The following is a 17,858-nucleotide window of genomic DNA, read 5'->3' on the forward strand; positions in this document are numbered from 1 at the left end:
TCTTCTTTCTTTTTCTTTTCCTTTTCATTTTCCATGTCTTTACTATTCTTCAAAGAATGAACACAAGTATTTCAAAAAGTGGCCTGAAACCACAAGATTCATCATTGAAATTGGAAGTTAGACCTGCAGTGTATGTTTCTGCCAGTAGAGCTACTGTGAGGTTTGACAATGGTAGCAGATGGTCACCCCTTGTATAGAGCAACACCACAGGAGAGTGAGGAGCACACTTTGACAACTGATATTTATTGATAACAGCGAAATGCTGAGGTTTGGGATAGTTGGCTCATTTCCAAGATCTGCCTGGCAGTATGCTCTAGTATTACAGATTTTTGTATTTCTTTTCTGACTTTTTTATTACAGACTTTCCTGCTTTTATATCTTGTTCCAGTTCTCTCGCTCTCTCCGCCACTTCTGGGACCTCATTCTCATCTTCACTGGCTTGTTTCCACCTGACTTTTCTCTTAGCCAGCTATAGTCTTCCGTATTTTGATTTCTTCTTTTTGCTTATCAGCATATCCAAAATGATAAACTTCTCACATAGTTTTCCCATCTGACTGCCACACAGAGAGATCCATTGTCCTGTCTGATGCTCCTTTTCTGCACCTAGCAGTTAGTCATCTGAATTCAATCTCTTCCTTACCAGTTCCTCTCAGGTCTCAGATCTTTCTTCTACACTCTTCACCACTGAAATCCCTCTCACTTCATCCTTGCCAGCTCCCCAGTCCCAAGAAATCCAGAGAAGACTTCTTGCATTCCAGCACTCAACTGAACTACTTCTCAGTGCACCTTTGGCTCTAAACAAAATGGAGAGCAGAGGAAAAACAGACCCTCTTGCTTAAGAGCAACAGCATTGGGAGAGACAAATCCAGGCCACTTCTGAATCTAACTGGATGGAGAGCAGCTAAACATATGCATTTAATTGCATAACTCTAACAAACTGCTATTTAGCATGTGTGAACTGAACTTCCAAATGCTCATGAACTGGAAAAATGTAAATGAATTTTCATGGCGATACCAAGTCATGCTTAACGTAACCAATACTTATCAACCTGCCAACTTATAAGTCTCTTCCTCATTACCCAAAGGTGCTAGAGTTCTTAAAAAAATAAACCTTACAAGGAATATATTAGGAAGAAATGAAACAAAATAATGTCCCTCAATCTCATTCTCAAGTATAGCAGAGCCTTTTAGGTTGGGTATGCTAAAGACATGCAGCCTGAGACAGCATACTGAATTTCATGTTGAATCACTGAAATTCAGCAAACTTATAAGTTAAAAGCAGGATAAGACAATGGCAGTGTCAGGAAGAAATGTGGAATAGGCAGTAAGATAGCTGAGTTATTCCTCAGATATGCAAACCTCACTTATTTTGTCAATACTTATCTTAATGAAAAACAAGAGTCAGTAGGCTTTGTTTGTTAGTTTGGAACTGAACAGAGTAGCAAAACCATCATAAAACTCTGAAAAAGATGACTAGTGTTGGTGCCCAATGACCAAATAACTCTGCATATATCCATTGATCTTCCATTAAAATTAATGTTATGTCTTTACATACAATCTTTTTTTTTCCTAAAGGGAATCATGCTTGGACATTTGAAGGCAGAACATGATTCTAAGCCTAGTACCTTTGAAATTTTTTTCCCCAAAATGAAAGTCTCTCTTTAACATGCTAGTCACACTCCCCTATGATTTTAAATAAGCTGCCTCTCAGCCTATTATTGTTTAGTATGTTTTCCCATATATTCAGAAAGAGTTGTAAAACTCTCGGGTGCTGAAGATAAGCCTGCAAAGCAGAGCTTCAACAAAACAAACAAGGAGATTTTATAAATTCTGAAATATATCAAGGTTAGCTTACCTTTGTTGCTTTGTATATCTAAGATTTGAATTGATTTTTCTAGTATGAAAACAATGGGGGGAAGGGACTTCTGATGTAATGCTTTGCAGAAACCAGAAAAGTCAATAATATGCAGACAGCTCAAACATATAGTATTTACTGAGTCAGTGAAGCATGTTTTTAGTGGGTTATGAAGGCAAGTTCCAATCTAACAGAACTGATAGAATTTCTTAACAGAATTGGTTAGATTTCTTAAAAATTATGTCTATTATTGTAATGCATGAGTATACATAATCCTGTAAGATCCTTAAACGCATCGACTTTTTACAAAGTTCTTGAAAAGCACAGGGGTTTTTTTCAAAAAATAAGTCAACATGACATAAGTTAATAAAAAGTTGGCAGATGAGACACTTTGCATGGAACAGAATGCAAGTTTGAAAAATTGGGATATAATTAGATAAAACATACATTTATGACAGACTAGATGTTTAACAAATAAAGGAACATTCTAATTTCCAGAATTATTAGTGAAACATGAATTTTACATTAAAAAATGCTACCATCTTGGTTCTGTACTGTTATATAATGAAGAGTAGTCATCCTATACCAATCGGTGGCATTTTGACTCTCTTGGAAAACCCTTTTGAGTGCCAAAAACTCGCTTGGTTTAAAGGTGTTACTGAGATTGGAAACCAATGTAGCCATATACCAAATATAATAAAGGCTGGCATTTCAATCTTGTAATTCTTCTTTGTTTCTTATTTCTCATCAAAGACTGTTTGTAATAAATGGTACATATTTCTTCAAGTTACAATACTGAAAATGAATACAATATAGTTGTTGGATAATTCCCTTTGTAGTAGAAAAAGATAAAAAGGAAACAAACAGAACTTCATTAAAGAACAGAGGCTCAACTTTGTATTTCCTTAAAATTATGGCTATCTAATATCTGTTACCTTTGTACCACATGGAAGTTGAGAATTTTGGATAGTCAGGAATTTTACAGTTTTGCATCAAATAATATCAATGTGATTATCCTACACAACATATGCAAAGATGGAACAATCTGTATAACACCTTATACCTCTCTCCTACTACAGTAGACAGCTCTTAAGGAAGGAGAAAATTCTTTGGATTTAGTGAAGAAAACAGAGAGAAAAAGCAACCAGCTGAAATATAACTGCTTTCAATATTTAACATATTATCTACCATAGCAATAAGCTTTTTAGAGCTATTAATAACTACTCTTGCTACAACAGGTGAAAATATATCCTAAATTTAACACTATACAGTGTAGATTTACATGTCTTTTCCATCCCTAATGTCTGCTCTTGAAGTTGGGCAGTCTCACACACAAAACGTTCTGCTAATGTAGCAGTCACTTCTTAATTTTATTACCGATCTTAGTGAAAATGGAATCAAGACTACATTTTCCCAGATTAAAACAATTAAATAGCCAATAAAGAGTCTTGGACCTTTCTCTCTTTGGGCTAGGACAGCACAATGCCAGCTGACCATGTCTGAGGAGTTGTCAGGGTGACAAAAAATACATTCCTAAAACCTTCCTCAAGAAGATGAGTCGAATGAACTTAGACCTTCTAGCATTTTTCAGTCTTATGTTTGTTGTTCTTGAAAGGACTTTCCCTAAACCACAGAGGATTTAGAAACAATGTGTGGAGGTCTTGAGAAGAGGTTGGCATTATCTTACCATCTAATTAACAGTAGTAATGAGCAGTAGGCTGTGTTTTACAGCACAGCCTGACCATAACAAAAGGAATGAAGGTCTTCTTTCCTGCTGCCTCCTCCACATGAGATGGCACTTGTTAACAGGCCCAGCTTCCCCTGTAACATACCAGCTTCCTGTATTCACTGTTGTCACCTGGATAGCCCTACTCCCCATCACCTTTCCCATTCCTTTTCTGCAGATCCTCATGGCATCAGTTATCCTTTTTTGCACATGCTATTTATCTTCCGCTTCCAGAGAGACAGCAGTGACAGATTCAACTTCTCTGAATGCAGACTTTACAAAACAAGTATTTTGGTAATTAGGGCCACAGCCTAACGTCCTACACCAAAAAAAAACCAAACCCAAACCAGAAAACATTGTACTTCCTTTTTTCCATGGATATATTTCTATTACCTAAGTTGTTCACGTAAAGAATGAGGTGCAAGGTATAACTTTCATATTCTTTCTGTATCAGTGATTCTATGACTATCAATGATTCTACGACTATCAGTGATTCTACAACTTCTCCAAGTGGTAACTTGGCAGGTGGTTGAGAGCTGTATTTTTAGCTTAGCTTCTTTTCTATTCTGAATTTTTAAATTACTTTGAAATATTGATATAATGGGTGTATATATATATACATATAATATGTACACATGCACAAACATTTATGTATGAATATATAACTTCAGACAGAATTTTTTTTATTAAAGGGCATACATGTGTATATACATCTATAACATATAGGGCTCTATATAAAAAAAGGGCTCTATATATCCTATTTTCATACTTTTATTTTGATTATGTTGAGTTTTGCTTGGTTTCTCTCTGTAAAAAGAACTGCAACTAAAACTGAGTGGTACACAGTCTAAATAGTATATAATTCATTTGTGAAGGTAAAATTATCCAAAATACTTGCTATAAGAATTTTTAATATGCTACTGTCCACCTTTTGACATATTATCTGGAGCAAAGCACAAGGTTTTTACCCGTAAAATGAACACAAAGTAGCTAAAAACTTACAGTATTTCTTCCTTATTTTTATTGTTGAAGATACCATATTTTTAATTGCAACATAGGATAGGGGAGTTTACTGTGAAAGAAAATGGCTTGTCTGTAAAATGTAAGAATTTAATCGTGTGCTATTGTTGCCTGCCAACAATGAGCTAAAAAGGTTAATGGATCATAGATCTGGCAAACAGCCACACTGTCCCCGATTAGATGTTTAACTGCGTAATCTGGGTTAAGGTTTGGTGCTATTTTTTTTAATCAGGGCATGAATTTTTGGTAAATAAAAGTTAGATTTTATCCAGACTTCTTTTTCCTTTTTTTTTTTTTCTTTTCCTCGCCGAAAACAGAACCACTAATCATTGATCTCGACTCGCACAGCGGGAGGAGCAAGAGAAAACAGGCGGCGGCCTCCCCTCTCCCTGGGCTGGGGCGCTGCCGCCGTTCGTGGCCGCCGGGCACTACCTGACATTCCTCCAGGAAGGCATGGGCGCCTGCTCCTTCCTCTGCCCGGGCTGCCAAACTCGAGGGCCCAAAACCCGAGAGGGGCACTCTCAGGGGTGCTCTACACACACCCCTTTCCCAAGGAAACTCGGCTTGCAACTCCGAAATCACCACCTGGAGCCACTTCTCCATCAAAGGAGTGGGTTGTGTGGGGTGTGAGCCGTTGGGGGGTTGGGTTTTGGGTGTTAGTTCTTTTTTAAAGAAAGAGAGGTTGAAAGAGCGAACTGCCGCCAGGAAGGGAAAGCACAGACAAAGTATATAGCTCCTCCTCTCCCATCTTACACGTTCCTTGGGCACACTGTCGGAGAAGCCAGGCAGCAGCGGCAGCGTTATAATGCAAATCACAAATCGAGCAACTTTCAATGCTGTTGTGGCTATTTTTTATCTTTCCCCAGGATGGGCTTTTTTGGTGTGTAAGTTGCTCTCACCTCCCCCCTCCCGCCCCGCTTTCCCTTTGACTCTTAAAATCATGCCCTCCCTCCCTTCTCCGCTTGCTTCCCCCACCTCTCCCAAAACACCCGGCAGTAATAATGCACCATCTTCGGTCCTCTCCAGCGGGTCACTTAGCTAGGGCAGGAGGTGAGCAGCCGAGCAGGGGGAACGGCGTTTGCAGGAGTGCGGTGCGGCCCCGCACCGCTGCCCGGCTCAGGCGGGCCCTCCCGGCTGCTGCCTCATTCCTCCGCCGTTGCTCCTGGGCCCTGCCGGCAGCTCTTGGGGACAGCCGGCGCCCCATCTCCGCCCCTCGCTTTTCCCCCTACAGCCGCGTCCCGGCGGCGGCAGCCTCCCAGCGCCGCCCGAGTGCCTGGAGGAGCCCGGCCGCTGCCCGCGGAGGAGGCAGCGCCGGCGGAGGGGCCTCGGCCGCAGGGCGAGCCGGCACCACCTGGCTGCGTTGCCCGCCTTAGCGGACTGGGAGAGAGGGAGAGAAGGAGGGGAAAAGGGAGGGAAGGAGGGAGGGAGGGAAAGAGGGAGGCTCCTCCATACGCGGGGAGAGGCTCCGGCTCCTCAGCTGGGCGCTACCGGCAGCGGCAGCTGCTGTCGTGCTGCACCGCGGGCGGTGACGGCTCCCGGCGCGGCGGGAGCGCGCCGCTGCCGCGGGACCTCAGCTCTGGGGCGCGGGGCTCAAACCTCGGCTGGAAAGTAGAGACAGAGTTTTGTGGTTTTTTTTTTTTTTTTTCCCTTTCCTTTCCTAGTGATTGGGCTTTTTTTAATTATCGTTATTTTTAATCCCTCCCCCCGCTCTCCCCCTTCCCCCGGCGGTGCGTGTGCCAGCGAGGAGGATGCGCGCCTCCCCCAGCCCGTTCCCCGGCAGCTCCCGCCACTGCGGCGGGGCGCTGGGGGCCGCGGGGCCGGGGGCGCGCCGGGCCGCACCTGGTCGCACCGCGATGCGCGGGCTGCGCTCCCTGATCTCCCGCGCCGCTCCCCGCCGCCCCTCGGTGCCCGAGTCTCCGCTCGCTGGTGTCCAGCGTCGCGCACACACGCACACGCCGTCACGCACGGAGACACTCACTCAGTGACTCTGCCGAGCTGCCCAGGCTGCCGAGCAGCACAGCGCAGCGCCGCGCAGCCCGCCTGGAGCCTCCTCCCTCCTTCCATCCCTCCCTCTCTCTCTACTCCTCCTCCTCTCTCGCTCCCGCCTGCCGCTCTGAAGGATGCCCGGTAAGTAGCGGCAAGGACCGGCACCTCTGCCGGTGCGTGATCTGAGGGGTTAGGGACTGCTTTATACTGCTGCCGCCCGCCGGGGGGGGCGCGGGGCGAGCGGAGGGGAGGTGACAGCGATTCGAGGCAGGAGGCGGCGTGGCTCGCCGGGTGCTCCTCAGAAGGACTTTTAGCTGCGCGGCCGGGGCTTGAATGTGGGCGCCGAGGGACGGGGTCTGTGCACCGCAGCGGGCACCGGCCGGGGCGGGGGCCCTTCCCCTGCGCTGCGGTTTGCTGCCTGCAGCACCGCGGTGAGTACGGGGCTCCGCGTCTCGACGGGGTCCCCCGGGGACGGGTAAGGTGCGGAGGGTGCCCTGCCGTGTCTGGGGCTCCCTCCTTGGCGGCTCCGCTCCGCGCCGTGCTAGGACCGGGGCACGGAGGGAACGGTGCCTCCGGTACGCCCCAGGGACTGTCCTCTGCTGCTCCCCACCTCGGTTTTGGTCACGTCCCTAGGGGCTGTCAGCGCGGTCCGGCGTTTCGGGAGGCGCGGTGTCACCGACTGGACAGAGAGGGAGCTCCGCCGGGCACCTCACCTGCGGAGAGGAGCACCCAGGTGCTGCGCGCCGGGGCGTGGGGAGGAGAGCGGAGCCCTGGCCGGTACGAGAGGGTGCCCGCGGCTCCCCTGCCCTCTCCTCGTCCTGGATGCTCCCTCCTCCTGCTCTGCAGTGGGCTCCGGTGGCAAAACGCTCGTCCCTTAGGGAAGCGTAATGTTTGCAAAATGTTTGCTGTCAATTAGCGGGTGGCTCTGCTCAGCTCGGGTTTGCGCACGGATAACTCCGCTCAGGCAGGAGCTCAGCTCCGGCTACCAAATGCCAGGGATATCGGGCAAGAGGCTTTTTGTTCTCCTAGATTGCCTGATGCGATTTGTGGGAAACACGCATAAAAGCTCACAGTTGATGGAGATTTTTAAGTGGACCTCGGTAAATCATTGAAATTTTTTTTTCTTACTTTTACTATCTGTACTTTGACAACGGTCTCAGTGTGTTTTGCATCCTGGGTATGATAACTGCCCCATTGAGATCAATGACAAAACTCACAATTAACTTCAGAGGAAAACGGTTGTAGTCAATACAGAATGAAAGGGAATGGGCAGAAGGCATAGGGATGGTGAAGTGAGAGAGATGTATAAAAGATCGTGGAGAGAGATGTATAGAAGAAACTTAATTTTTAAAGGCAGGGTTTTTAACTGAAGAGCTTTAGCAGCACTTTGCCAGAAATATCTTCTAGATTTTCATTGCCACTTTGCACTGGTAAAATACTGGAATGATTTCTTAATGTGTGTGATACCAAGATGGGCTGAAGCCCATTGCTTTAACCACAGACATTATAAAGTATTACTTAGTACCTTATGCTTTTCCAATGCTGTATATCTTTGTTCTCACTAAAAAGTTGAAAGCAGAAGGAGACCACTGAGACAATTAGATGGGCGACCATTGACTTCAGTGGCCTGTGATCAGGCCCAGAAAGGCTCAGTAGAGAAGTAACAAGAGAAATGTAGTACAGTTTGTAAGGAAAGGTGTTGTATAAGCATTTAACTCATGAACACCCTCCCTCTAGAGAGAAGAAAAATCTAAATGTACATTAATTTTTTATCCCATTTTAAGAACTCTTTCACAGCACAGATACAAATAAGAAAGAATGCTTCTGATTAATAATTAAAATGCCCATATTCATATGGACTACAAAGAAGATTTTGTGCAAAAAAGAAAAATCCATTAGCAAGTGGAAGTTCTAGTTCACAGAATGTCCTCTGTTCAGTGTAGTATTTAGATTGGGAGTAGTCAGATATATAATGAAGCACCAAATAAAAGTATTGATGTTCAAATGGCAAAAGCTAGTCTTATTTCGGTAACCTGACTAACCACTGTAAATTGCTTGGAATACCTTAAAAAAGAAAATGTGATTCTTAATTTTTTTCAAATCTAAGTGTTGAAAGAACCCCCAAAATGTTGAATGTGATAAAAAAACTTGTCAAGTATCCGAAATATGCTATATGAAGAATGTGATTATTACATTATAGGTGAGTTGGGGTGACATTGACTGGAACTCACCAAAGCTGTGCTACCATTCTCCTCCTCAGATGAACAGGAGAGAGAAAATGTATCAAAAAGCTCGTGGGTTGAGACAAGGACAGGGGGATTGCTCAGTGGTTATTTCACATGCAAAGCAGACTCAGCTTGGTAAAATTTGTTTAATTTATTACCAGAGTAGAATAACAAGAAATAAAAGATAAATCTTAAACAGCCACCTTTCCCCTACACACACCTGCTCAACCTCCCTCCACTCCCTTTCTTCCCAGGCTTAACTTCACACCCTAATTCTCTACCTCCTCTCCTCCATTGGAGTAGGGGAGATAGGGAATGAAGGTTGTGGTCAGTTAATCATATACTGTCTCTGGCACTCCTTCCTTCTCAGGAGTAGGACTCCTCACTCTCTTCCTCTGCTTCAGTGTGGTGTTCGTCCCATAGGAGATAGTCCTTCATGAACTTCTCCAGTGAGTCCTTCCCACGGCCTGCAGTTCTTCATGGGTTGCTTCAGTGTGGGTCCCATACGCAAGGTGCACTTCTTCAGGTACACACTGTTCCAGCGTGGGTCCCCCACAGTGGGATGCTACTCCTCCTCTCTCCACAGGGTCACAGGTCCTGCCAAGAGCTTGCTCCAGCATGGGCTTCCCATGGGGTCACAGCCTCCTTTGAGCATCTACCTGCTCTGGCATGGGGTCCTCCATGGACTACAGGTGGATCTGTGCTCCGTCATGGACCTCCACGGGCTGCAGGAGCACAGCTGCCTCACCATGGGCTGCAGGGCAATCTCTGCTCTGGCACCTGGAACACCTCCTCCCCCTCCTTCTTCACTGACCTTGGTGTCTGCAGAGCTATTGCTCTCACATATTCTCACTCTTCTCTCTGACTGCAGTTTCTATTGCTCAGGGTTTTTTTTTCCTCCCTTCTTAAATCTGTTATCCCAGAGGTGCTACCACCATTGTTGATAGTTTACCTGCCTTGGCCAGCCGCAGATCTTGGAGCCGGCTGGCATTGGCCCTGTTGGACACAGAGGAAGCTTCTGGCAGCTTCTCATAGACAGCACCCCTGTATCCCCTGCCACTACCAAAACCCAATACAAGAAGAAATATAACCTTTTTCAGTAATGGTCCAGTAATAATATTTCCCTTTTAAGTACAAGTTTGTGTTAATAGGCAAGGATAAAAAAAGTTTGAGGTGCTGCACCTCTTATTCAGCTTTATTAGTAGGTATCTGGTAGAATTCTCATTGAAGTGAACTGAATGTGTCACTAATACTTAACTGTGAACAGATTAAGATGTTCATGTTACAGTGGGGAAAAAACCCCTACAAAATGGACAAATGCTTCACTGATTATCTCTTCTCTCCTTGCACATACAAAGGCAAGACAAACATTTCATTCTTTAACTGTCATATTATAGGTTTCTTTCCAATTTTCCTATGAATTTAAATGTTTCTTTTATCATGTGCCTTATATGGAAGTGAAGGGTACATATTTTATGAGACATTGCATGGAGAAAAATTTTGTTCACTCTACTTTGTTGCTTCCTTTATTTTACACTCTATCTACTGTTTGCTAACACATTGTAATGCCACAACCTATTTTTGTTGATAATACTTCCATTTGAACTCAAATGTGAAAGATATGGTAATCATTTCCATATTAAGGGTTTTGAGCATTTTTTTTTTTTGGTGGGGGAGAGGGGAGTGATGGTTCTTTTTTTAGTGTCCAAAGCAGTGCTTAATGCTCTTTGTTTTCTTGGATGAAGAGAGTCGGTAGTTCTAAAATTGAGGATACATATTTGAATAAATCTTTGGGTTTGTCGGAGAGCCATTGTTTGAAATTCTTTGAAATTATTTTTTTTCATTTTGCTGTTTCAATACTTACTCTTCATCTGTGTATGTAGAGACTCAGATATGTTCTTGTGGACAGCATCTTCCAAATAGAAATTTAGAGGTTTAAGGCTTACCTGTAACTGAAGAGTATATAAGATTTAAGTATTTAAAGGTGGGTTGAATGAAGCCAGGTAGTGAAGTACTGGGAAATTCCAGGATGTGATTCTGAATAACCATTACTCACTTGTAGCATCTTTATAAACCTCATCCTGTTTTGAGGAATAAGTGCTGTTCATCTTTATTCAGATTATTATTTCGAGACTATTTTTGCTGTCCCTGGTCTGACTCTGAAACATGTTTATGCCCTTGTATTGCTATGGTTGTTAAGTGAATGATAGCCAGTATTTACAAGTCTCTTGGTATTTGAATCTAGGAAGCAATATTAGTTGGATTCTCAAAAGTCACCTGAATTTTGACATTACTACACTTTTAAAAACATTTTCAAAATAAATGTTATTGTTTTTTAGTCCTAGAACATATTCATCAGATAATTTATTTAAAACTATATTCTTCTATTCAACAATTTAAGAACAAAAGCCTCCACTGTCGCTCAAATCAATCAAAATATTGGGTTTAGGTTATACATTGTACATATGGAACATGGCATGTAAAGCAGATGGTATGTAAAATTATGCATAGCATGTCTGGAGAGCCATACAATATCTAAATACAGTGCAACAGAACAAGGAAAGAGTGTCACATGCAACTTAAAATATCAATCACTGGACTATGGCTAGTCTCAACTGTGCTTTGTTTTTGTGTGTGTATATGCGTCTGTGTGTGTGTGTGTTCAATTTTCTCTTACTGCAGTCAGGACATTTCCTTGATAATATGATCTTCCTTAGAAAAGCACGCAGACTGAAATGATATGCTACTAGCTAAATGAAATCAAGATGAATATACAAGAAAAACTAGTTTAGTTCAGATTGGGTTCAGAACACAAATGCACATAAATTAAACAAAAAGTAATGAGAATAGAACTTTCAATCTTTTAAGGAAAATATTTTAAGGGAAATGGCCAGACACCATTTATTACCAAGACTGGCTTTTTCTCTGTTATTTGTGCTCTTGGTTTGCCCAACCCAGCAATAGCACTTAACAGTACTTCTGTCCTGTTGCATAAATACTGTGTTAGCTCCACAATCTCTCTCTCTCTCTTAAGTATTACAAGTCTGTAAGCACAAAGTTTCTTCCTGAACAAACAAGCATTACTGTGCATTGTTAACACAATCAGACAAAATGGTAATTGCAGAAACATTCACATCAGCAAAACCCTTTAATAAATATTAGTCCTTAAGCATCTGTTGACCTCAAAGGGACCTAATCACATTTTGTTGAACAAAGATGCTTTCGTGATCAATGACCATGAAAAGTAATAATTTTCCCAAGTTTATTCAAGTGTTTAAATTCATGGTTATAAAATGTTTTCCGCATTAGACAACTTCAAATATAACTTCCAGGGGAAAAGATTTAAATATTTCTGCTTTTTTTTTTTTTAACGTTTTGTATACTTTAGAAGTACTGCAAGCTATTAACTGTTTTAAAAAGAGTTGCACAGCTGTGCTCTTTCATATTTCTAATCCAAAAGAACAAAGATAACATGTAAATGTTGAAGTGTATAGTGAAGGACTACTACAAAATGAACTTTATATATAATCCCAGGAACTAACACTGCACAAGGTAGACTTTAATAGCCAATTTTGTAAAATTCAGACATTTTTCAAGAAGTCAAACTGAAGGTATTCCCACATTTTTAAACTATTGCATATCCCCAAACATGTTTAAAGCTTTTTAAGGTACCTGAGTTGATACAGCATGTTTCACACTAATAAATAAAAAAATAAATAAATAGATAATTCTTGTAGTTTTTGCACACCAACGCTCACAGTCCTTATGGATTGTATTTTTTGCAGCAGTGTTGCTTAAAATACAGCTCTCTGTCTGGGGGATTAAAGTAACACATTTGTCCTAATACATTACAGAACAGTGTTTATCAATTCATTTGGTTTTGGACATTAAAGAAATTTTATCCATTTAAATCACTGTAGTACAATCTTGCATTATAATGGCTTGAACAATCTTGACTGCATACAGTTGCTGGAGTCTCCAAAGAACTGTCATAAGTAAAATTATTAGTCTGTATTATATCAAACACATATTCAGAGTCTATCAAGGGATGACAGGATTTTACATAACAGCACAAATTATTAAAAAAATCTGTGAATAAAAAAAAATTATTTGTAAAAGGACTTAATAAACCAATTTATAATACACATATATGCACCCTTTTTCTTTGGAATTACGCAAATTAAATATTAATATTCATGATTAATCCTATGTAGAATTAAGTGGAAAGTGAAACAACAAATAAGAGATTTGTCCTCTACAACAGGTACTTAAGCTTACTCAGCAGCATGTAAACTTTCTGCACTAGCTGATGGACTTTCAACCTACATCAAAACCTTCCTCTGCAACCTGACATTGCTGCTATGATGACAGCATTAGAAAACTGGCATCTCATGGGAGACAAGTCAGTTTACATCAGTGGAAATGGATTTACACTGCATCCTGAATTCTGTGCAGACAGGTTTGTTTCTATTTTTCCTCTTACTATTAAAGAAGGCATGACTTTTGCCAGGTATACAGGCACAGCTGAGTTTGGTAAAACCCAGAATAAACCTAGCAACAAAGTTGGAAATGGTAGAGATATATGAAAAATATGATGTGTTGTGTTGGTTTTTTTTCAAGGAGCAAAAAAATGCACTCTTATGAAAGATCCTTAAGACAAAAGCAAAATATAAAATAAGTGCAACTGAGGTTAAAAATAAAATTATGAAATTTGAGTTACCTAACATGTTCTGGCCACAGGAGAAGTAACTAAAGCTGACATACCGATGTAACAGGAGGCTCAAAAGAAGACTAAAGCCAGAAAATAACCATTTCCTCTGTTGGAAATCCAGATGGCCCTAACAGATTTTGTGTGCGTTTGTATACACATTTATCTGTGTGTATACATGTGCATACATATATATTTTTTCTTTTAATATCAAAAATCTGTGTAATGCTCTACTTTGTTACTGCCTGATTTCCTCATCCCAGCAGGGATTTGGTGGTTGTTCTTCCTGTATGACCATCAAGTTACAGAGGAAGATATGACAGCACAATAAATAGCTGAGAATGGTTAAACTGTTTCCTGAAGGTAAAACAGCAGGGTCTAATGGTTCTCCTGCAGAATGTTTTAAACCCAAGGTTATAAATAATAGCCAGTGCTGTCAAAGTTAAAAAAAAAAAAAAGTAGCCAAATCCTGAAAAGGAAGAAAACAAAATGAACCTGCATGTAAGTGTCTGAAGCCAGTGCTACATTATGTCCTGAAAAACATGAATCTGAAAGATACTTTGCCAGCTATGGGTAGTGTCATCTGCAATCACAGTTAAGATCTTGCTGTTAAGACTTGAAAAAGCAACTATAGTCTTACTTTGGAGAAACAGGAAAGATTATCAGTGAATGTAATGTGAAGCTTTTAGGGAAATGGAAAATGACAGTAGAGCAGTGGAGTATTTATTGGAGCATTTTTTAAATACATTAAATAGATATAGCATTTTTTCATAACAACTTTTGATGCTGAAAAGACAGCTGACTGGAGTGAGTGGAGCTAACTTTGGCATGATGTCAGAAGTAAGATTTGGGGGAAAATATGTTGGACAATTTGCTGTATGTCCTCACCTTTGTAAATGGCATATAAGTATAAATAATGTCAGAGGTGGCAGCAAATCCTTTCTCTTTATAATTTCACATTCCTGCCTCTTGTAAAAGGATTAATCTCAAATGTAAAGTAAACCAGATTTGCAGTGGGAAAAAAGTCTGTCAGTGGAGAATCTATCAGTATAGTCAAACAATATGTCTTTATTTGTCTTTTGGTGGAAAATTACATCCCCGAGTGGTGATGCAGAATCTGTATAAAATAATCTATTCTAATCTTTTTGGCAAATAATTCTGCAAAAGAAAATATGACTGATAAGCTTTTTACCAACCATAGAGTTTTCACTCAGAGGAAAAGAAGATTTGAGGAGAATTAGTGAAAAATTTGTCCTAGGATTAGAAGTTCTCAGTTTGCATATGAAAAAAACCTGGTTACAACCGACTGCTAGCTATTCTTTCAGTATACTGTATTCAATCATCTGACCTAAGAATGAAGTTCACTTCTTTCGGGTATAACCAAAAACATGGGCTTCAAAAAGCTGAACTGTGCAACTGCAGATAATGGAAACTCAGACCTTCATTCTGGTGTGCCTAAAAACATGTCATTTCAGTTCCTTCAGGACTGTTCCCTGGCTACTAGTGAGGTAGATCTAGGTAAATATAAATCAAACAACTCTTTCTTCCCTTATATATTGGACCTACAGTATTGTAACTGCCTTTGTGTCCCTCCTGGTGGCTAGCAAAGGGACTATTTATGGTGCAGATACCTCAGAGTTTTTGTATACCTCCACCTTACACAACTTAATAGCAAGAAACAACAAAGTATGAATTTCCTGGCAGAAGCTTTACTTATAAGAATTATCCTTGAACAGAAATTATTTTCTTTAACAAAAATGGATTGAAAAGGTTGATCTGGCATTCCGATTTGTCATTTTTCTTCTTCTCTAACAAAGCAAACTAGAAATTTTTTGTTTGTTTGTTTCAGAAACAAATAGCATATAAGTTTTTTACTGATGTGTGTATTTTATTTTTTTATGCTATTTTTTTGTTTTTGTGGAAGCAAGAAAGAATTTCCATGAGGAAAAGAGGAGAAATAAGAAAAGGTGATAAAAATAGTTTCAAATTTTCAAACCATTTTCTCTTTTACAAAAAGCAAATATACCTGATTAATGTCTCTTTATTATTCATCACCTTGAAAATATTCTGTATTAAATTAAAAAAAATCAATTTTTCTTAGGTCACTTCAGAATGGATCAAAACTTTTTACTCTAAAAATCTTTTCTTTGAAGATATTTCAGTCAGCTCTCAGGAAAAAACTTGTAGCTGGTTGAAATTTCTTTGAAATTCAGATTTTTCAGACATATAAGTTTATTGAAAACAGAGCTGTCCGTAGAAAAGACATATTTTCATATATTTTTGTGCACTGTGATCGTATATTAATTAAAAGATATATTTTCCATTTTTTCTTAATTTATAAGATGATTTTTTTGTAAAAATAAAAAATAAGAAATCGAAAGAAATCCCCAGAATATTGACGCAAGATTCTTGATTTATCCCAAATTAAAATTTTTTTCTTCCTAAAACTTTGAAGATTTTAAACTTCCTTTTGCAACTTCCAAAAAAGAATTTCAAAAGCTCCAGACGTTTTTCCCAATGGGGAGAATACTTCTTGACCCATTTCAGAGCAGACACAACATTGGGCAGATCATGGTTTTAGTCTAATGGATAAAGTGGAAGTATTGGAAGTATTCCAGGTGCTTTCTTCCAAAGGTACTTGCTTCATGGAAGGTTGATTATTTATTCCTAAATACATTGAGGAAGACATTAGGTGAGAAGAGAAAGAAAGAGGAAAGGAATTGTCTCTTTGCTATAGCAAAAGAAAGTAGTGACTGAGAAATCAGGTGTGTCTTTTTAACAACATTAAGAGGGAAATGCCTTCTGACTGAACAATGTATAGGCTCAGGAGGTAGAATTAAAATATAGGTAAAGACTTAGTGTGCAGCTCGAAAACAATCTAATTTTCTTAGTCCAGTTTTTCAGCACCTTAAGTTGAATGTGTGTTGTTTATATGACTTGACATGGATCAGTAAGTAGTGCTTATGGATGAGACAGCTTGCCTCTAGACTCGGCTGTGTGATCAGCACCAGTGCACTGGGTCAATATGTAAAGCACAGCATGGAGAAACAGTGTAAATCCCCAGCATGGTGGTAGACAGAAGGTGGCCACTCACGTCTGTTTATCCCCCAGGGACACAAGAGAACAGATTTGTCAGGGTTTGTCTCTTTTATTCCAGTAATAATGAGAGATTAATTGGGAATGTTGACTGCTGGGAGAGTATTTGGGAATGTTTGTTGGTTACATGTTTGAGAGTTTTTTTCTATTACAGCTGCATTTCTGCTCCTTGCCTATAATTTTCATAAGTAAATTGAACAATACAAGGCCTCCCTCTAGCCTGAAGGTCAGATAAGCGTGGCCACTTCCATATGGTTAAGTTCCCTTAGCCTCCCAAGCACAGGCTGCATCCAGTCTGTCCCTTGGGAGCAGTCCCCAGGCTGGGCTAGTGCCCTAGCTGTGCCAAGGAAACCCTTGGGAGACAGCTAGTCAAGTAGCCAAGATCATGAAAGTGTCAGAGACTGCCCTGAGATTTTATGCTTTAGAAAAAAAAATAGTTCCAGGGCATGAATCCATGCCCTACCACTAATTCATTTCCATAGATGTAGTCCTAGTACTATTTAGGTCAGTGTGGTTCCAAACACATAGACATTGTTTATTTACTTTTCTTGTTAGGAATGAACTTAACTCATTTAAGTGGTGCTACTACAGCCCAGCATGACATTTTTGCAAATAGTGAACAAGGGGCTTAATATTTGTTTGTAACAATCATTAACTGTGGTATATGCAATAATATTCTGAAAGCAGTGGAAGATTTGAATGTGGTAAAATGTTTCAGGAAATGGTGTTCTGCATTATTTATAGTTACATTTCTCATAATGCTGGGTTTCATTTTATACAGAAATTGCTGTTATAGGAAAGCTATTATCCATTTACAGTGCATTTGTTATCAGAAATTTATAAAGTATTGAAAAATCTGTTTTTTCAGAGGTACAAAAAAGTGAGGGTACAAGCACTTCTTTTCAAAGTGTAGTGGGTTGACCCGGGCCAGATACCAGGTACCCACTAAAGCTGCTCTCTTACTCTCCCTCTACAACTGGACAGAGGAGAGAGAAAAAAAAGCAGCTAAGAATTCATGAGTAGAGATAAGAGCTGGGAGAGGTCAGTTACTGATTACCTTCATGGGCAAAACAAGACTCAAAGTGGGGATAGTACTTACATTTATTATTAACAAGATGAGAGCCAAAGAGTGAGAAATAAAATAGTCTTAAAAAACACCTTTCCCCCACCCCTCCTTCCTTCCATGTTCTCCCTCCTCCCCCTCAGCGGTACAGGGAGACAGGGAATGGGGGTTATGGTCGG

At 40.6% G+C, this 17,858-nt stretch overlaps 1 protein-coding gene and 1 long non-coding RNA gene across 5 annotated transcripts in view; one reads left to right on the forward strand and one right to left on the reverse strand.

Moving 5' to 3' along the window:
• Positions 1 to 222: 222 nt before the first annotated feature.
• On the reverse strand, positions 223 to 6,529 carry LOC135411734 (uncharacterized). The gene is made up of 2 exons (XR_010429270.1): positions 6,441 to 6,529; positions 223 to 6,202 (listed from the first exon to the last, which is right to left on the reverse strand). It is a non-coding gene; the product is annotated as an uncharacterized LOC135411734 (long non-coding RNA).
• The window catches only part of HS3ST5 (heparan sulfate-glucosamine 3-sulfotransferase 5), a 191,420-nt gene continuing 178,962 nt past the window's right edge, over positions 5,401 to 17,858 (forward strand). Inside the window, exons 1-2 of one of the 4 annotated variants that reach the window (XM_064649724.1) lie at positions 6,878 to 7,018; positions 13,077 to 13,271. The gene's annotated coding sequence lies outside the window, so the exon portion shown is untranslated. Of the gene's footprint in view, positions 5,482 to 6,639; positions 6,729 to 6,877; positions 7,019 to 13,076; positions 13,272 to 17,858 lie in introns of those variants that run through there. The other 3 variants (XM_064649725.1, XM_064649722.1, XM_064649723.1) reach the window with 3 other exon arrangements.

The sequence above is a fragment of the Pseudopipra pipra genome, chromosome 3, assembly GCF_036250125.1.
Source record: "Pseudopipra pipra isolate bDixPip1 chromosome 3, bDixPip1.hap1, whole genome shotgun sequence".
In the NCBI taxonomy this organism is placed as follows: Eukaryota; Metazoa; Chordata; class Aves; order Passeriformes; family Pipridae; genus Pseudopipra; species Pseudopipra pipra.